General features: G+C 39.8%; 1 pseudogene; it reads left to right on the forward strand.

Moving 5' to 3' along the window:
- The first annotated feature begins 8,881 nt into the window (after positions 1-8,881).
- On the forward strand, positions 8,882-10,125 carry LOC135230870 (olfactory receptor 7G1-like; annotated as a pseudogene).
- Positions 10,126-22,345: the final 12,220 nt, after the last annotated feature.

Genomic DNA, 22,345 nt, shown 5'->3' on the forward strand with positions numbered 1-22,345 from the left:
AAACGATGTACTGCATTGGATGAATCTGTTGCAAAAGACCTCTTTAAAGTGTTAAAAAGCAAAGATGTCATCTGAAGATTAAGGTGTGCCTGACCCAAGTCATGGTGTTTTCAATTGCCTGACATGCATGAGAAAAATGGACAGTGAGTAAGGAAGACGGAAGAAGAATCAAGGTCTTTAGATTATGGTGTTGGCGAAGAGTATTGAATATACCATGGACTATCAAAAGAATGAATAAATTTGTCCTGGAAGAAGTACAGCTGTTACCAATCGCCAATCTAACACAAAGGTCCTTGTCTTTTCCTCAGTAAGAATACACGCGAAAGACAAACTTCATCTTTAGCAAGCTTTGTTTTGCTTGAGTCAAATAAAAGGAGTCAGCTGGAGACTAAGCCTCTCCAAAAGACTGACTCAAAAAGGGAAGCAAGGTTAGGGCTTATATGGGTTCAGTGGAGACAATAGAGTAATGAATATTTAGTCAGCTTCTTTTTCAAGGGGCAGGTACTTCTCAGAATGGCGGCGCATGCTGATTAGGTTGTACACACACCTGGAATCCAAGATTTAACCCACGGATATTCAAGATGGAGTCTTCTTGGCAGACCTTGGCATCGCTTATTATGCAATGTAGCACAAGCACACTGATCTTCAGTACTACATTGTCATCTTCGGAAGGGCTAAGGAAGGTTGAACAGTGGTCACACTTCGTTCTTCTGGGCATGCGGAGCCTGTAAAGGAGGAAGGGACTAGAAAAACACTAAGAAGGAGATAGTAATTCATAGGTTGTTTCAGTCTTATCTCATGTTGGCAGGGTGTGGTTCCTGTTTACCCAACTTGTAGATGGTAACCTTTTAACAGCTCTTTTGTTCCACCAGCACAGTTAACCCTATCTGTCTCACAACCAGAATACTCCTTAGAAGCAAAGATGGTGAGACGATGTCCCACATATTTTGGACATGTTATCACAAGGTACCAGTCCCTGGAGAAGGACATCATGCTTGTTAAAGCAGAGGGAAGACCCTCAACAAGATGCATTGACGTAGTGGCTGCAGCAACAGGTTCAAGCATGACAACAATTGTAAGGATGAGGCAGGATCAATCTGTGTTTCGTTTGGTTGTACATAGGGTCACTATGAGTCAGAACCAACTTAACAGCACATATATATATATTCACATATATGTATACATACCTACATACATATCTTCCACTCTTTTCTTTCTCTGTGCCATAAAAAGCAAAAGTATTTAAAGAAATTATAATGACTATCCATTAATTCAATATCAATAAGTTACCTAGAAAGATCTTTGAAATTATTTTAAGACCATATATCACAAAATACAATTATTAGTGAAATAAAGTTTGTTTAAATAGTCTATATTTTCATTCAGATTTTTATCCATATTTTCCCCAATCTAATCTTTGAGATTTTAATAACTGGGCTTTTTTTGTTGTTTGTTTTTTTAACTCAAAGCCTTGGCCGACCCTGACCAATTCATTGATATGCATTTGACCTTTTTCTATCTTGGGTGGGGATTTTTTGTTTTTTCATTGTGATTTTTATCTTTTGAATTCTTAAAATTCCTCTGCAATAGAGAGAGCTTAGTCATGGTTCTTTATCTTGGAGATTCACCCAATTTCTGATAACTGTTTTAGGACAGGATTTTTCTTATTTTAACCTCATCAGAGGCCACATTATTTATCTTAATTTCTTTTGTTTTACAAGGTTTTCACAAGGTTGAGAGGGGTCTTTTCTTCAAAAGCTCTGTGGGAGCTACAAGGGCCTCAGAGAGTGAGGGCCAAGGAGGCCTGAACTTGTCCTGCCCTCCCTCTCTAAGGCTTATCCTCAACAAGAAGAAATGGGCAATCGCGATTCATTTACATATGTTTAAGTTGGCATAGGAATTTTGAGAGGCAAAATACTTCCTTTCCTGTAAATATTTGGACTGTTAAATTTTATAAGTGCTGATTTATCACTAAACTGATTGATTAAAGTTCTTTGAAGAAATAATCTAATTTAATAATACCGTCTGGAGGTAGGGAATTATTACACCTTCATAATCCTATCTTTTGTACACTTTAAAGAATCTTTTATAGGAGCAATTTAGAATAATTTGTCCTTTATAAGACTGTGCTATACCTATCAAAAAAATTTCCATCTTTTTTCAGTGCACTTTTCAAATAGACCAATTTATATCAAACTTTCTCAAAGTAGCTACTGAAAACCCAAACCCAAATTATAAGACAGGCACAAGAAGTAGTTTTTTTTTTTTTTTTTTGCAAGAGAAAGAGCTGAGACTTGACCTCACTTAAAAAAAACAAAACAAACAAACAAAACAAACTGTCAGCCACAGCCTCCAGCCTGACAGAAGGCAGGAAAAAAAAAAAAAAAGACACAACTCTGGGTCAGATACAAGCTCTTTGAACATACAAACACACACACAAAAGAGAGACATAAAAGCAACATAAGTTCACTGATCTGTGAGGCCAGCTGTAAAAACCAGGCTGTACTCCTAAACAACACAAAACAAAGCAAATGGGGTACCCCTTTTGTTAATGTACCTTTGGAAATTGGTAAGATTGATTCATTTCAACAGGTTCTAGGTAAAAGTGATTAACTTGCCAGAGTCTCAGATGGGTCTCAGACACTTTGACAAAAGCTGAGTAACAAAAAAAAGTTCTCCAAAGAGAAAAGAAAAGACAATGCAATGGGAAACCATTTTCCCAAAGTGGAAGAAAAAAGAGAGAAAATGGGAACTCATTTTCACAAAGTGATCACTGAAATTCCCAATTAAAAATTACTCTTAATATACTCAGCATTTTTGAACATGAACCTCAAACTAGGATCCCAATATGAGGGAGCTCTAGGCTCACTTCTCCTAGATGTCAAGGATTCTATTCTCTTGGATTGAAACTTTGGTTTCCCACAGTTGAATACAATACCTAGCAGGGAGTCTGATGCAGGGTTTGGTGAGTATTTTGTTTTACAGTGTACCGCCATTGCATGAGAGTTTTCTATCAGCTGGTGGGCAGCATAATGCTCTGGCTCATCTCCTGTTCCAGCTTATCCTCACATGAGCATCTTTCTGTTGGCAATAAATACCCTAGAAGACCTTGAAATTCTCATGCCTACACGTTTTGTGGCTTAAAAAAACTCTGGAATTTCTTTGTAACAACCATATAAAAACCAGTTTCATTCTTTCCGAACCTATTTCATTCTTCCAGTGAGAGATACAGCCTCCTATGAATTACAATTTTTGAAACAAAATCTTCACAGAAGTTATTTTGGAATCCTGAATGTGTTTAGAAACTTCAGAATATCAATCAAATTAAGCAACCCATTGATCCTGTCTGGTTTTGGCACCATCGTTTTCTAATTTAGATCTCAAACACAGCAGTCTCTCTAACTGAAAAGTACCCCAATGTGGTCTCCAATTTGATGAGCTGAAAATGATAGGAAGCTCAAACAGAAAAATACAAATGCAAACAAGACCTAGACCCATAGTTCTTGGCCATGTAGTGAGACAGAATTCCACTAGGAAAATCCACTTCTTTATTGGATTGGAAACTCTGGTATAGTGGTTAAGAATTATGGCTGCTAACCAAAAGATTGGCAGTTCAAATCCACCAGGCACTCCTTGGAAATTCTATGGGGCGACTAGGGTTGCTATGAGTTGGAATCAATGGCAACAGGTTTGTTTCGTTTTTCTTAATTGAATTTGGCATACCCCTTTTTGAGACAGTCCTAAGCACTCCAAGACAACAAATGCACCAAACTCACAATAAATATTGGATTCAAGCTCAAAACAAAAAAGGGGTGGAACTCAAAAGTCCAAGAGGGCTTACCAAGATGGCCTCCAGATGCTCCATGCAGGCAATGAACTGAAAGAGTTTTTGAGGGTGTCATGCTAATGTCGAACAAGAGCTCTGGGGGAAGTTGGTCGGCTGCTATGGATCCAACTTCTGACGCCAGCAATTGTCAAAAAACCTAAATGCACAGAGAATCATCAGAAATTAGTACTACAGAATATATGCATTGTGAGTAGATATTATTCAAATCAGGCAGCATCAACTCAAAAATATAGAGAAGGCATTCAGAAGAAGGGATAGCAAAAACAGGCTGTATAGGTCATTGTCATGTTAATATCTCAAGAGATAGCATCAGAACATATGCAGGGCTCCAGGATCAGTCTGTTGAAGGAACAGAGTCACTAAGGATGTACCACACATTTTCCGGTCAGACCCTGGGTTCCTGCTTCTTGAAACTGACTCCACCTTTATAATTCTCTAAAAGGTCCCAGTGCCTGAAGTAAAACAGTCTCTGATAAGTTGCTCTGTAGGCTATGATGTGGTCTGGAGAGGACACCAGAAAAAGCAATTCCTTTAATGCTCAAGGATTTGAAAAAGGATACCTGACGGAAAATGGCCTGTGTGGATCACCCCAACTCCATGAACCCAGAAATGTGGATTTTCCAACAGAATTAAAATGGTTTATCCAAAACTGGAAGTCCATCTATTAAAAAAAAAAAAGAAGAAGAAGAAACAGGACCCATACTTCACACCATACATAAAACCTAACATAGAATACATCAAAAACTAAATATAAAACCTAAAACTAGAAAGATCATGGGAAAAAATATAGACAATGGTAGGGGCCCTAATGCATGGCATAAATACAAGACATAACTAAGAATGCACAAACACCAGAAGATAAACTAGATAACTGAGAGCTCCCCAAAATTAAAGACTTATGCTCATCAAAAAAATAAAAAAAGAATCTACCGACCGGGAAAAGTTTTTGGCTATGACATATCTGACAACGGTCCTATTGCTAACATCTATAGAATACTTGAACACCTCAACAAAAAAAGGCAAACAATCCAATTAAAAAATGGGCAAAGGATGTGAACAGATGCTTCATCAAAGAAGACATTCAAGCAGCTAACAGACATATGAGAAAATACTGCAATTATTAGCCAATAGAGAAATGAAAATCAAAACTAAAATGAGATACCATCTCACCTTGACATTAATGGTACTAATAAAAAATTAAAAAAACAGAAGATAATAAGTGCTGGAGAGGTTGTGAAGGAATTGAAACTCTTATGCACTGCTGGCGGGAATTTAAAATAGTACAACCACTATGGAAAATGATATAGGACTTCCTTATAAAAATAGAAATGGAAATACCATGCTATCCAGCAATCGCACTCTTAGGAATACAGCCTAGAGACATAAGGGCCATTACATGAATAGACATATGCACACCCATATTCAGTACAGCTTTATTCACAATAGCAAAAAGATGGAAACAACCTAAGTGCCCATCAACAGATGAATGGGTAAACAAATTACTGTACATACAATGTAATATTACACAATGATAAAGAACAGTGACGAAACTGTGAAACATCTCACAACTTGGATGAATCTGTAGAACATTATGCTGAATGAAATAAGTCATCACAAAAGGACAAATGTTGTATGAGACCGCTATTATAAAAACGTAAAAAAAGCTTACACAGAGGAAAAAAAAATCTTTGATGGTTATCAAGGAGGGAAAATGTGGGAGGAGAAATCACTAGATAGTAGACAAGTGTTAACTTTGGTGAAGTAAAGACAACACACAACGTAGGGGAATCCAGCACAACTCAAAACAGACAAAGTCATAGAAACTTCCTAGACACATCGAAAACCTTGAGGGACCAATTTACCGAGGCTGAGGGCTGGGAAACTTGGTCTCAGGGGACATCTACATCCATTGGCATAACATAGTTCATAAAGAAAATGCTTTACATCCTACTTTGGTGAGTAGCATCTGGGATCTTAAAAACTTGTGACCAGACATGTAAGATACATCCATTGGTCCCATTCCAACTGGAGCAAAGGAGAAACAAAAGACAAAAAGAAAATACTAGTCCAAAGGACTAATGGGCCGCATGAAACAGAAATTCCACCAACCTGAGCCGAGAGGAGCTAGATGGTGCCTAGCTACCACCACAGGCAATTCTGACAGGGATCACAATAGACAGTCCCTGGTAGAGCTGAAGAAAACTGTAGAAAAATATTCAAATTCACAGAAAAAGACCAGACTTACTTATCTAACGGAGATTGGAGAAACACCCAAGCTATGGCCCCCGGACACCCTGCTAAATCAGAATGGAAGCCACTCCCAAAGCCCACCTTTCAGTCAAATATTAGAGGGGCCAATAAAATAAATAATAACACACATAAGGAACGTGGTTCTTAGTTCAACCAAGTATAGAAGATCAAATGGGCAACACCTGCCCAAAAGCAAAGACACAAAGACAGGAAAGGACAAGAAAAATAGACGAGTAGATATGGGAAACCTGGTGCAAACAGAAAGGGGGAGAGTGCTGACACATTGTGGAGACTGCAACCAATGTCACAAAACAATTTATGTATAAATTTCTGAACAAGAAACTAATTTGCATTGTAAGTTACACTTAAAGCACAATATTTTTTTTAGTTTGTCAACTCCAATCAGGTCCTTGCCCCTGCATGCAACAGAAAGTGCTCCTGAAGAGTCACCAATGTTCTCTATCTTATTAAGTCCAGATTTTGATTCTTCATCCATCACTCACTTCACTTGTCAGCAACATTGACTCAGTTTAGCACTTATTGGAATGAGTTTTTATGTTTCAGGTCTTTCTGTGGTGCAAGAAAAAGTTTATCTTTTTGGTGTGACCAGCTTTATTTTATTCTATTTTATCTATTATTTCATGCGTTTGAAGTGAATCAAGTTCAGATAGCAAAAGGTGAAATCACAATGCCGTCTTGTCTCAATTTGGTTTTCAAAAGTTTATATATTAACAAAATTTAAACAGAAGTAGTTAAAGGTGGTAAAAGACACGAAAAATAGAGCTCATTAAAGGTAAAATATTTTTAAGTGAATACTAAATTGGCACACATAATTTCATCTCACATACTTTGGACACGTTATCAGGAGGGACCAGTCCTTGTAGAATGACAACAGCATGCTTACTAAAGTAAAAAAAAAAAAGGGGTAGTGAAAAAGAGGAAGACTCTCACTGAGATGGATTGACACAATGGCTGCAACAATGGGCTCGAACATAGCAACGATTGTGAGGATGGAGCAATACCGGGCAGTGTTTTGTTCTGTTGTGCATAGGGTCGCTATGAGTCGGAACCGACCCTGTGGAGCCTGTGAAAAAGAACAACATGCAATATTTTCACACCTGAAATAGGTATCAGGCTTCCTAATGTCATTTGGTTAGATAGAGTTGCTTTCAGTTATAATTAAATAAAGAAGACTGGAATGCAGTTAGATAAGAATGGTATGTCCGTGTATGCTAGGTGTGTGACATGGAGGTGAGCAGAAACAGTGGGTGGAGAAAGGTGAATGACAAGCAACCCGCCCTTGTCAGGAAATCATCCATCCTGAATTCCACCTTTTATTGTCTTGGTCTTTAAGGATTTGTACTCTTTGGATCAGAATGACAATAAAATGTTTGGCTAATGAGGAGCTTTGGATATTGAGCCCCTAGGGATACAGAATCTGCAAATAGTCTGCCTGTTACCCCCTCACTCAGCAGCAGTTCTTCAGTCAGGAGCCAGCACGCCTGAGACATTACCCACCATGATCCTCTTGTCCAGGAGCTGTGTGCCTCACTAGGCCCTTCTGCCTTTCCTGTGGAGAGAACGTCCATCTACATCATCCAACATCGAGGGCAGGTGTTAAGCATCATTCCTCAATGACACCAGCCAGGTAACCTAGAGTCCCTTGGTTAACATTTAGAAAGAGGGCAAGTGTTTCATCACAGGGTCATCCAGAGGAAGCTGGGAGGAGAGTTGTTGTTGTTAGGTGCCATAGTGAACCCAAGCACAACAAAAAGAAATGTCGCCCAGTCCTGTGCCATCCTTATAATCATTGCTACGCTTGAGCCCATTGTTGCAGTCACTGTGTCAGTACTTCCCGCTGAGGGTCTTTCTCTCATCAGGGAGAATGATGAGAGTACATGCATAAAATGATTGGAAATAAGTCTTCCATGGACCCCTGCATCTATTCCATCTTCCTGACATGTTTCCATGTATCTTTGCACCAGTCTCAAGGACTTCTCATTCTACCAGTCTCCTCTTCTTTCTCTACAATGGAGGGACAATTTTCCTCCTGAACATAAATCTGTCCCTTTTGAAACATGATGACCATTTTAATGAAAAAATACAAACCTGTTGCTGTCAAGTTGATTCCCACTCATAGCAACCCTGTGAAGGTTTTCAGAATAGAACTGCCCCATAGGGTTTCCAAGGAGCAACTGGTGAATTTGAACTGCTGACCCTTTGGTTAGCAGCCGTAGCTTTTAACCACTACGGCACCAGAGTTTCCAGATGACCACTACAGAATTCTAATATTTACTTGAATTCTTGTGGTAGAGAAGGAGGTGGTTTGTGGAATTTATCTCCTCATTCCTTGTTTTTAACACATATTTTTATCATCTCTGTTATCCAGCTCCTATCTTGGAAAGACATGGAGTCTGAGACACACACATCACACCATCTCCCTAGTTCATTTATTTTCTCTTTAGAAAGTTGGCAAATATTTACAATGACCACAGGAGCACAGGTAGTATGAAAATACATATACAAAACCATGACTAACTTTTCACCCCTTTCAAGAACAAATAAATGTTTACACTCAGCTATATTAGATTCAGGTTTTTGTTTTGTTTTTTAATAAATAGCCAAATAATATGCGTACAGGGGACACAAACTTTCTAGTCTTCTCCATTCTTCTCCTTCCCTTCCCAGATGGCTTTTGCATCTGGTGATGAAGCTTCTGCTGGTCCAGGGACCATATATTTGATTGTCTTGTCACTCATCTTTTCCATCAGTTTAATCAACAATATGGAACCCAGAAACCAAACAGGAGTTTCAGAGTTCTTTCTCCTGGGACTGGCAGAGGATCCAGAACTGCAGCCCCTTCTCTACAACATCTTTCTGTTCATGTACTTGGTCACCATCCTGGGAAACCTGCTCATCGTCCTGGCTATCAGCTATGATTCCCACCTCCATACCCCCATGTACTTCTTTCTCTCCAATCTGTCCTTTACGGACATCTGTTTAAGTACAACCACAGTCCCGAAGATGTTAGTGAACATCAATACACAGAGAAACTCTATCACTTACACAGGCTGCCTCACCCAGGTATGTGCTGCCATAATTTTTGGAAGTTTTGAAAATTTTCTCCTTGGAATAATGGCCTATGACCGCTATGTGGCTATTTTGTCATCCACTGAGGTACAGTCATCATGAACCCCCACTTCCTTAGTCTGCTGGTCATACTCTCTTTGTTCATTAGCATCATGAATGCCCTGGTCCATAGTCTGATGTTGCTGAGACTGTCCTTCTGCACAGACCTGGAAATCCCCCACTTCTTCTGTGAAATTGTTCAGGTCCTCAAGCTTGCCTGTTCCAATACTCTCATCAATAACATCATACTATATTTTATGTCTAGCATATTTGGTGGTATTCCTTTCTCTGGGATTATTTTTTCTTACACTCAAATTGTTTCTTCCATCCTGAGAATGCCATCAGCTGCTGGAAAGTATAAAGCTTTTTCCACCTGTGGATCTCACCTCACAGTTGTTTTCTTGTTCTATGGGACAGGATTTGGAGTGTACATTAGTTCTGCATTTACACACTCTTCCAGGAAGACAACGGTAGCCTCTGTGATGTACATTGTGGTCCCTCAAATGATGAATCCTTTTATCTATAGCCTGTTGAGGAACAGGGACATGAAGGGAGCTGTGAGAAAAATCATTGGTAGGATGCTTTATTTTTAGTGATTGTGTCATCTGCTTCGGGCTTGGGTTTCTAGAATGAGTAAAAGTAAAAGAAATACTGGAGAGTCAGAATTCCTAACTAGATGACATAATGGCTAAGCGTTATAAAAAAGAGTCAAAAACAACCGCTGTATATTACTCCCCATTTGTGTACTTCTTCATAGCAAGCTCAGAAATGTGTGCCAGTGTCAAACTCAAACTTGTACATACTTAATTGTTTTAAAAATAGCCCACATAATCAGAATTTTACCAACTTAGAGCCTTCCTCCCTTACTTATCCCACAAAAATACACCCAGCATTTGCTATCCATAGATGGGCGAAGACCTGTCGCTATAATGATCCTAATGTGCTCTGCCTTTGGAGTACCTTTGACCCAGAGACTCCCCAACTTGCTGCAGTAGGGCTTCTCACAGGGACACATAATCTCCCTCCTTCCTTCTGCACTTCCCTGGGAGTTCTCATCCCTTCTTCCCCTTCTGTTTTCTTCCTGCACCTCTTGCCTCTGGAAGACCTCCTGCTGTGGGAGATTACACCCTACATGCAGCTGTCAATGCATCACACCAATAAAACAGCTTGCTGTTCAACTGCTATCTCATGGTCATAATCTTTTTTCTTGATCATCCTTGAAGTTCATTAAACTCACTACACTAAGTGCATTTCAACTTGGGGTTGAAACCTGACTCTGCTTTTTTGTTTAAATCTCTGCTGTTTCACAAATTATTTCAACTCATTAAACACAGTTTCTTTGGGCAGGTTTCACAGAAGCAGAGCCTGAGGAAGGGCTTTTTATTATAGTGATGTTGTTAGCAGTGTGACCCCAATACCCCGAGCATGTTTTCTCCTTTTTCAAAATGGGCAACTGAGAGCTTAACACAACTAAAAAAGGCCATGATAAATCTATAAGTTATTCTTCCTCTGCCTGCCTCCTTCAGGTACATCTGTTAATGATTTTGTTTTGACCAAATGTTAATGACTTTGGTCTTTGTTTTAAACTGATGCAAATAACCTTTTGTTCTGTCAGGACTACCTGTGGCATACAACCCCCACAGGAAAGCTGGAGCCCAGATATCAGATATGCATATTTTTAGCCTAATAAAGAAATGTCTGGCAGGGGACTACGAAGACACTTGTAACCATTGTAAGATTCTGTATAAGCTCTAATGTCAAAATTGCCCTTCCAGACTCCACAGAGACAGCCTGTGTTGCTGCCAGGTCCCAGGTGATGTATGCATCTCCTTAATAAACTTTCTCACTCTTTCTGACTTGGAGTATGTTTCATTGGCTGGACTGCTCCAGGGAACGGATCCTGATCAGGTAACAGTAGCCTTCTCAGACAAAATCAAGTAGGAGACAATGGACAAGGCAGGGAAGGATCTAAAGAGAGTAACTTCAGGCTGATCTAATGGAGAGGTTTGTGAATTGCACCCCATACTAACCTCACTGTGAGACAAGGATGCTGACCTTTCAGGCCCCAATTTAGTACTTACTGAGATCTTTCACTGATAAACTGTCTCTGATAATGGCAACATCGGCATCCACCAGACTCAGTTTCATCACCTACAAAATGATCTCTGTAATTTGAGATGATTGTGAGGTATTTGAATTTCATCAGTGCAGAAGCCTTTGGTTCTAAGAAGAAAAAGAACTGACTCTAATATCCTCAAGCAATAAAGTTATATGTCATTACAAAGAAAGGCCTTCAGAGGTAGGGAATGTACAGGAACAAGAGAGTAGGCTTCATTTAGTCCTCTGTGAGGTGGCTTCATCCTAGAACTGGTTCCCTTTATGGTCGCCTGATTGTTGCAACAGATTCAGGTCTCATATCCGCACATGATGCCCAGAGAGAGAAAACTTGCTGTCCTTCTCTGGGTTTACTGTTACTGGGCATTTCCATGGAATCATCAGAAGACAGCCCCTCTGTACTCAGTTGAATAATGCCTCCCCACAAAGATATCCCAATCCCTGGAAGCTCTGAGTTTCACTGATATTATAAGAGGGTGAATGTTCTTGTCTGTGCTTTTGGTGCCACATTTAAGAAACTATTTTCCAATCCAAGATCATAAAGATTTGCCTCTCTGTTTCCTCCTAAGAGGTTTATAGTTTTAGCCTATGGTCTCTGATTTGATAAACTGATGATGATAGGGAGCTCAAACAAAAATCCAAATACAAACAAAACTTAGATCCATAGTTCTTGGCCATGTAGTGAGCCAGTTTCACTAGGAAAATCCACTGTTTCTTGGATTTGGCATATCCCATTTTGAGACAGCCCTAATCACTGCAAAACACCAAATTCACCAAACTCATTATAAATATTGAATTCAAGCTTAAAATGCAAAAGGAGTAGAGCTGGAGAGCCTGAGAGGGCTTATCAAGATGACCTTCAGATGCTCCACAGAGGCAGTATGCTGAAAGGGCTTTTATGGACATTACATCTATGTCCAATGAGAGCTCTGGGGGAAGTTAGTCATTTGCTATTGATCCAACTTCTGATGCCAGGAATTGTCAAAAAACCTAAATGCACAGAGAAACACCAGAAATTAATGTAACAGAATATTTTTGTTGTGAGTAGATATGATTCAAATCAGGCAGCAGTCAACTGAAAAATGTAGGGAAGGTAGGTCAAAGAGGGGATAGTGAAAACAGGTTAGGCAGGTTATTGTCATGTTAATTTCTCAGGAGATAGTATGAGAATACATGCAGGGTTCCAGGGTCAGTCAGTTGTAGCAGCAGAATCACTAAGAAAATGCCATACATTTTCCAGTTAGACTGTGGGTTCCTGCTTCTTAAAACTGGCTGTATGTTGGCAATTCTTTAAAAGAACCTAATACCTGAGGCAAAACAGTCTCCACTAAACTGCTCACTAGGATACTGTTTGACTTGAAGATTACTCCAGGAAAATCAGTTCATTAAAGGCTCAAGTTTCAAAAGAATACCTTAGGGCAAATGGTGTGGATCAACCCAATTCCATGAACCAGGAAATAGATTCCAGGGGAATTAAAATGGTTTATCAAAAACTGGATGTCCATCTGTAAAAAAAAAAAGAAAGAAAGAAAGAAACAGGACCCATACCTCACACCATACACAAAAACTAACATAAAATATATCACAGAACTAAATATAAAGCATAATACTATAAAGATCATGGAAGAAAAAATAGGTGCAATGTTAGGGGCTCTAATGCATGGCATAAATACAACACAAACCATAAATAACAATGCACAGATACCAGAAGATAAACTGGGAGCTCCTAAAAATTAAACACTTATGCTTATCAAAAGACATCACCAAAGGAATAAAAAGAGAACCTACAGGCTGGGAAAACTTTTGGGTTGTAACATACTCAACAAGAATCTAATCTCTAATATCTGTAGAATACTTCAACACCTCCACAACAAAAAGACAAACAATTCAGTTAAAAGTGGGCAAAGAACAAGAACAGCCACTTCACCAAAGAAGACTTTCAAGCAACTGATAGACACATGAGGAAATGTTAGCAGTTATTAGCCATTAGAGAAATAAAAATCAAAACTAAAATGAGATAGCATTTCACACTGACATTAATGGAACTAATCAAAAAATTGAATAACAAATGTTGGAGAAGTTTTGGAAAGATTGGAACTCACATGCACTGTTGATGGGAATGTAAAATGGTACAACCACTACAGAAAATTATATGGCAACTCCTTAAAAAGCTAGAAATAGAAATACATATGATCCAGCAATCCTACTCCTAGGAATATATCCTAGAGAAATAAGAACTGTCCCATGAATAAATATATGCACACCCATGTTCATCGTAACATTTTTCACAATAGCAAAAAGATGGGAACAACCTATATGCCCATGAACAGATGAATGAATAAACAAATTATAGTACATACACACAACGGAATACTATGCAACAATGAAGAACAATGATGAATCTTCAAAACATCTCCCAACATGGATAAATCTGGAGTGCATAATGCTGAGTGAAATAAGTCATCACAAAAGGACAAATATTGTATAAGACCACTATTATAAAAACCCAAGAAGAAGTTTACACAGAAAAAAACAATCTTTGATGGTTAAAAGGGAAGGCTTGAATGGGGAGGGGAAATCACTAACTAGATAGTACCCAGTAGTAGACAAGCATTAACTTTGGTGAGGGGAAAGACAACACACAATATACGGGAAATCAGCACAACTTGAACAAGGCAAAGTCTTAGAAGCTTCCCAGAAACATCCAAACACTTCAGGGACCAAGTTTCTGGGGCTGAGGGCTGGAGACCAGGGTCTTGGGGAACATCTAGGCCAATTGGCATAACATAGTTCATAAAGAAAATGTTCTGCATTCTACTTTGGTAAGTAGCATCTGGGGTCTTAAAAGCTTGTGAGCATCAATCTAAGATGTATTTCTTGGTCCCATCCCATTCAGAATGAAGGAGAATTAAGAAAACCAAAGACACAAGGAATATATTAGTCCAAAGGACTAATGGACCACAAGAACCACAGCCTCCACCATCCTGAGCCCAGAAGAACTAGATGGTGCCTGGCAACAACGATGGACTGTTCTGACAGGGATCATAATAGGAGGCCCCAGACAGAGTGGTAGAAAAATGGTACAAAATAATTCAAATTTCCAAAAAAGACCAGACTTACTGGTCTGACAGGTGCTGGAGGAAGCCCCTAGACTATGGCTCATGGAAACAGTAATCAAGAAATCAAATGACTCATTGCATTGGACAAATCTGTTGAAATGATCTCATTAAAGTGTTAAAAAACCAAAGTTGTCACTTTGAGGGCTGAGTTGCACCTGACCTAAGCCATGTTATTTTTAATTGGCTCATATGCATGCAAAAGCTGGACAATTAATAAGGAAGACCAAAAAATAGTTGATGCCTTTGAACTATGGCGTTGGCGAAGAATATTGAGTATACCGTGGACTGCCAGAAAATGAACAAATCTGTCTTGGAAGAGGTACAGCCAGAATGCACTTTAGAAGCAAGGAAGGAGAGACTTTGTCTCATATACTTTGGACATGTTATGAGGAGGGATGAGTCCCTGAAGAAAGACATCATGGTTGGTAAAGTATAGGGTCAGAGGAGAACAGGAAGACCCTCAATGAGATGGACTGACACAGTGGCTGCAACAATGGGCTCAAACATAGTAAAAATTCTGAGGATGACACGGGACGAGGCATTGTCTCGTTCTGTTTTGTATAGCGCTGCTGTGAGTTGTAATCATTTCAACCTCACCTAACAACAAAAACAATTAATGATCTGATTTAGGTAGTTAAAAACAAAATTTCCACAAGATTAAATTTGTGTATGAAGTCATAAGATTTATTTGATATTCATGATATTCATACAGTAAGTTTCAGGTTCATTTGATGACTCTCAGAAAGAACAAACACAGAGCATTTGCATTTTATAAAATCTTAGGTGTATTTTTACATATACGATTGGATGGTGCCATCCAATCAGTCTCCACTGATGGTAACTATCTACAACAAAACGAAACACTGCCCAGTCATGTGCCATCCTCACAATCACCGCTACAGTTGAGCCCATCTTTGCAGCCACTGTGTCAGTCCATCTTGTTGAGGGTCTTCCTCTATTTTGCTGACCCTCTGCCAAGCATTATGGCTTTCTCCAGGGACTGGCCCTTCCTAATAACATGTCCAAAGTACACGAGATGAAGTCTCACCATCTTAGCTTCTAAAGATCATTCTGGCTGTACTTCTTCCAAGACAGATTTGTTTGTTCTTCTGGCAGTCCATGGTTTATTCAATATTCTTCTTAAACACCATAATTCAAAGTCATCAATCCTTCTTATTCATTGTCCAGCTTTCACATGCATATGAGGCTACTGAAAATACCTTGGCCTGGGTCAGGCACACCTTAGTCCTCAAAGTGCCATCTTTGCTTTTTAACACTTCAAAGAGGCCTTTTGCAGCAGATTTGCTCAATGCAATTTTCATTTCACTTCTTGCCTGCTGCTTCCATGGGTGTTGATAAATATACCCATTTACGTAAACTATCCCTTCACACCTAAAATAGGAGTCAGGTTTCCTAAATTCACTGGTAAGATAGAGTTGCTACCAGTTGTGTTAAAAAAAAAAAATGAAGAAGACTGGAGTCCAGTTGGAGAAGAACGTGTGTCCACATATTCATGTTGTGTGACATAGAGGTGAGCAGAAACAAAGAGAGACGAATCACATGCAGCTGGTCTCACAGGGGCAGGGAGTTGGCCATCCTGAATTCCACATTCTAAAGACTTGGTCTTTCAGGATTTGCGATGCCCTGGGATCAGGATGACAATAAATGCTTTTGGTTAATGAGAAGCTTTGGAATTTGAGCCCCCAGGGATGTAGAGACTGAAAACTGTCTGCATGTGACTGCCCGTGACTCAGTATCCCCTCACCCGCAGTCAGGAAGCAGCACACCAGAGACTCTACACACAAGTGATCCTCAAGCTCAGGATCCAGGTGTCCCACTGAGTCTCTCTGCCTTTCCTCAGGACACATCTTCCACCTTCACCATTCAGGGAATGCGTCAACATCATTCTACAGTGATGCCAGCCAGGTAATTAAAATCGCTAGTTGTTTGGAAATAAGGGCAGGAGTTTCCTCACAAGCTCATCCAGGGCAAGCTGTGAAGAGAGTACATGCACAAAATGATTGAACTCAAGTCTCCCATGGACTCCTGCCTAACTATCTTCCATCTTCCTGACATGATTCCTTGTCTCTTTGCACCAATCCCAAGGAACTACAATTCTACCAGTCTCTTACTCTGTCTCTATAACGGTAAAGATCGTTTTCCTCCTGAGCAGAAATTGCCCCTTCTCAAACACGATGACTACCATAAAATCCTCTGATATTTACTTGCATTCTTGTGGTGGTGAAATAGGAGGGCTGTCAGCTTCGCCTTATTGTCCCACTCCTGGTTCTTAACACACATTTGTATTATCTGTGTCACCTGGCTCTACTCTCTGGAAAAAGATGTGGAGTGTCAACAGACTCTTCGAATTCCTCCTTCTGTTTTTCTCTATGATATTACCTTTTTAAAAAATAGTAATGACAATAATTTTGTTGATGCTTCATGTCTGGGAGGCTGTAAATATATTTTTCTTTGTAAAGGTAGATCTTTCCTTGGAGTAGGTGTGTCCATTCACACTTGGATAGAATATGCCTTTTGGGCTGGAATTCTGGGCCTACAGGGAAGTCCACCAGAGCCAGATTGTTGTTGTGGCTGCTAGCTGCCAGTTAGTTTGCCCTCAACTCATGGCAACCCATGCTCAACAGAATGAAAAGCCGCCAGGTCCTATGCCATCTCCATAATCGGTTGTGAATCAAATTGTTTTAATTCATAGGCTTTTCTTTGGCTGATTTTCAGAAATGGATCACCAGGATTTTCTTCCTATAAAATTACAAAATATTTAAAATGATTATACCAACACAGATGGTGTAAAAAAAAAAAAAAAGCACCTTTAACTACTTTCCAGAATAAACAAATATTGATGCTCAGCTATTGATCAGATTCATGTATTTTTTATTAAATAATCAAATAAGATGCACACAGATGGCACTAACTGTATTCCCCTCCATTCCTCGTGTTCCTGACCTAGATGATGTTTGCCTCTGGTGATGCAGCTACGGCTGGTATGGGGACCACACATTTGATTGTCTTATCATCTCATCTTTTCCATCAGTTCATTAATATGGAACCTAGAAACCAAACAAATGTTTCGGAATTCTTCTCCTGACACTGAGAGAGGATCTGGAACTGCAGCCCCTCCTCTGTAGCCTGTTTCTGTCCATGTATCTGGTCACTGTCCTGGGAAATCCACTCATCTTCCTGGCTATCAGTTCTGACTCCACCACCACACCCCCATGTATTTCTTTCTTGCCAATTTGTCCTTCACTGACATCTGTTACAGCATCACCACTACCCCAAAGATGCTGGTGAACCTCCAAGTACAGAATCAGAGCATCACATATGCAGGCTGCCTCACCCAGGTCTGCTTTGTCCTGGTTTTCGCTAGTTTGCAATGTTTTCTCCTTGGGGTAATGGCCTATGACCTCTATGTGGCCATTTGTCAACCAAGACATAAACAGTCATCATGAACCATTGCCACTGTGGTCTGCTGATTCTACTCTCAATTTTCATTACCACTGTGGATGACTCGATCCACAGCCTGATAGTGTTGCACCTGTCTTTCAGCACAGACTGGGCAATCTCCTACTTCTGAGAAGTTGTTCAGGTCAACAAGATTGCCAGTTCTGATACCTTCATCAAGAACATCTCCTTATATTTGGCAGCTACCATACTGGGTGGTGGTCCTCTCTCTGGAATCATTTTCTTTTATACTCAAATTGCCTCCTCCATTTTGAGAATGTCTTCAGCAGGTGGAATGCATAAGGCTTTTTCTACCTGTGGGTCTCACCTCTCAGTTGTTTCCTAGTTCTATGGGACAGGCTTAGGTATGTATATTAGTGCTGCATTTACACACTCTCCCAGGAAGACTGCAGTAGCTTCAATGATGTACACTATGGTGACTCTCATGATGAACTCATTTACCTACAACATGAGAAACAGGGACATGAAGGGGGGCTTGAAGAACATTATCAGGTGTATATCTGTTTTTCAGTGATAAAATTATCTGCTTTGGGCCTGGATTTCTAGATTGCATCAAAGGGGAAGAATACTCATGAGCCAGAATTCCTGACTGTCCATCGCCATGTTCTTCTAAAATGACAAGATAACAAAATGGCTAAGTGCAATTCACCTTGGGATTGAATCCTGACTCTGTTCTTTGTGTAGCTCTGTACTTTTGACAAATAATTTCTTCACTCAGTTGTTGTTGTTAGGTGCCATCAAGTTGGTTCCAACTCATAGCGACCTTATATACAACAGAATAAAACACTGTCCGGTCCTGTGCCATGCCCATAATCGTTGTTATGCTTGAGCCCATTGTTACAGCCACTGTGTCAATCCATCTTGTTGTGGGTCTTCCCCTTTTTCATTGACACTGTATTTACCAATCATGATGTTCTTCTCCAGGGACTGATCACTCCTGACAACATGTTCAAAGTATGTAGGACGTAGTCTCTCCATCCTTGCTTCTAAGGAACAACCTGGTTGCATTTTTTCCAAGATAGATTTGTTTGTTCTTTTGGCTGTCCATGATATATTCAATATTCTTCACAATTCAAAGGTGTCAATTCTTCTTCTGTCTTCCTTATTTAGTGTCCAGCTTTTGCACGCACGTATTGAAAATACCATGGCTTGGATCGGGCACACCTTAGTCTTCAAGGTGTTATCTTTGCTTTTCATCACTTTTAAGATGTCTTTTGCAGCAGATTTGCCTAATGGAATGCATCTTTTGATTTTTTTGACTGCTGCTTCCATGGCTGTTAATTGTGGATCCAAGTAAAACGTAATCCATGACAACTTCAATCTTTTCTCCATTTATCATGATGTTGCTTATTGGTCCAGTTGTGGGGATTTTTGTTTTCTTTATGTTGAGGGGAAACTCTGGTGGTGTAGTGGTTAAGTTCTGCAGCTGATGACCAAAGGGCTGGCAGTTCGAATCTGCCAGGTGCTCCTTGGAAACTCTGCAGGCAGTTCTACTCTGTCCTACAAGATTGCTATGAGTTGGAATGAACTCGACGGCACTGGGTTTGGGTTTTTTTTTTTTTTGGTTTTAAGTTGAGGTGCAATCCATACTGAAGTCTGTGGTCTTTCATCTGCATCAGTAAGTGCTTCAAGTCCTCTTCACTTTCAGCAAGCAAGGTTGTGTCATCTGCATAACGCAGGTTATTAATGAGTCTTCCTCCAATCCTGACGCCCCTTTCTTCATATAGTCCAGATTCTCGGATTACATGCTCAGCATACAGATTGAATAGGCATGGTGAAGGGATACAACCCAAAGCACACCTTTACTGAATTTAAACCACACAGCATCCCCTTGTTCTGTTCAAATGACTGCCTCTTGATCTATGTACAGGTTCCTCATGAGCACAGTTAAGTGTTCTAGAATTCCCATCCTTCGCAATGTCATCCATAATTTATTATGATCCACACAGTCGAATGCTTTTGCTTAGTCAATAAAATGCAGGTAAACATCTTTCTGGTATTCTCTGCTTTCAGCCAGGATCCATCTGACATCAGCAATGATATCCCTGTTTCCAAGTCCTCCTCTGAATCCAGCCTGAATTGCTGGCAATTCCCTGTGGATATAATGCTGCAGCCACTTTTGAATGATCTTCAGCAAAATTTTACTTGCATGTGATATTAATGATATTGTTCGATAATTTCCACATTTGGTTGGATCACCTTTCTTGGGAATAGACATAAATATGGATCTTTTCCAGTTGGCTGACCAGGTAGCTGTTTTCCAAATTTCTTGGCATAGATGAGTGAGAACCTCCAGTGCTGCATCCATTTGTTGAAACATCTCAGTTGATTCCCTTCAATTCCTGGACCCTTGCCTTTTGCTAATGCCTTCAGTGCAGCTTGGACTTCTTCCTTCAGTACCATTGGTTCCTGATCATATGCTACCTCTCGAAATGGTTGAGCATCAACGAGTTATTTTTGGTATAATGACTGTTTATTCCTTCCATCTTCTTTTGATGCTTCCTGCATCATTTAATATTTTCCCTATAAAATCCTTCGCTATTGCAACTCAAGACTTGAATTTTTTCTTCAGTTCTTTTATCTTGAGAAATGCTGAGCATGGTCTTCTGTTTTGTTTTTCTACTTCCAACTCTTTGCACACGTCATTATAATACTTATTTTGTCTTCTCGAGCAGCCCTTTGAAATCTTCTGTTCAGTTCTTTTACTGTACCATTTTTTCCTTTTGCTTTAGCTACTCGATGTTCAAAAGCAAGTTTTTGTCATTTTGTCATATTGTGGGGGCTCGTGTGTTGCTGTGATGCTGGAAGCTATGTAACCGGTATTCAGATACCAGCAGGGTCACCCATCATGGACAGGTTTCAGCTGAGCTTCCAGACTAAGACAGACTAGGATGAAGGACCAGACAATCTACTTCTGAAAAGAATTAGCCAGTGAAAACCTTTTGCAACACTCTAACCCCAGTTTATTTGGTCAAGTTTTATAGAAGCAGCACCTGAGGCAGGTATTCTGTTATGTGGTTGTGAGGGCATCCATTTCAGCAGAAGGAAAGTGGGAGAAGGTGAAGAGAGCCAGGAAAAGATGAAAGCAAAGTTGTGGGGACAGCCAGAGGCTAGCTTCAGCCTGATTCCACTGACAAAGCCATGTGAATGGAAACTTAGAGTTAGTCCCACTGTGAGAGATGAGAGCTTACTTTTCATGCCCCAATCAGTAATCACTGAGACATGTCATTGATAAATTGTATGTGTAAAAAGTAACATCAGCATTCATCATATTCAGTTTCATTATCTACAAAAGGGACAAAATTAGATGATTTCCGTGGCTTCAGAAGATTGTGAGGTAAGTGAACCTTATCAGTGAGGAAGACTTTGATTCTAATAAGAAAATATAAACCTTGGCTCTAACAGGTTTTCATTACAATTGCTGCATTACAAGGACTTCGGAGGTAGAAAATGCACAAGAACAGGTCCGTAGGGTTTCATTCAGTCTCCTACAAGGTGGCTGCATTCTAGGACAGCAACAGATCCAGGTGTCCTAATCACTTTTGATGCTCAGAGACACAAAACTGACTCCTTCTTTGGGCCTACTATTAATAGAGGATCTTTTGGTAATAGAGATCTATTGTTAATAGGAAAACCCTGGTGGCATAGTGTTTAAAAGTTACGGCTGCTAACCAAAAGTCAGCAGTTCAAATCTACAAGGCACTCCTTGGAAACTCCATGGGGCAGTTCTACTCTTCCCTATAGGGTAGCTATGAGTTGGAATCGACTTGATGGCAATGGGTTTGGTTTTTTATTGTTAATAGACCTTTCCATGGAGTGATACAGAAGACATCTCCTCCTCTCTCATCACTTTGAATAGCATCATACATCCCTTCCTCATTAAACTTCTCGCATGGGAAAAATTGAGTACTATGACAGCCTCAGGCTGACCATGCAGATTGTATTTCTGTTGGTTAGTGAACCCCTGCAACCACTAAAACCACTAATACAATGGCTGGCACATAACTCTCGATAAAATCCAACTGGAATCATTTAGTTCTATACATTACCGTTATTTATAAGGCTTGTTATTCCTTGCTCTCAAACATTTCTACCACTTGATTCAGCAGTTTTATTGGTTTCCCTTTATTGTAATATCTTTCAGCAGGTTTACTAGTCTTAATAATATACTCAAATGAATAATTATTCAGTAGTCTGGGTAGAGATGACAGTCTTTTTTGGACCCCTATTTGCTTTCATCTTGTCTAATTGATTTATTGATCAGAGTGTATATGAGGTGTTACTTTTCTCCTTGTTGTTGTTATTGTTAGGGGCCATCGAGTCGGTTCTGACTCATAACGACCCTATGCACAACAGAACAAACACTGCCTGGTCCTGTGCCATCCTTACAATTGTCGTTATGCTT

Source organism: Loxodonta africana, chromosome 3 (genome assembly GCF_030014295.1).
Source record: "Loxodonta africana isolate mLoxAfr1 chromosome 3, mLoxAfr1.hap2, whole genome shotgun sequence".
Lineage (NCBI taxonomy): Eukaryota > Metazoa > Chordata > Mammalia > Proboscidea > Elephantidae > Loxodonta > Loxodonta africana.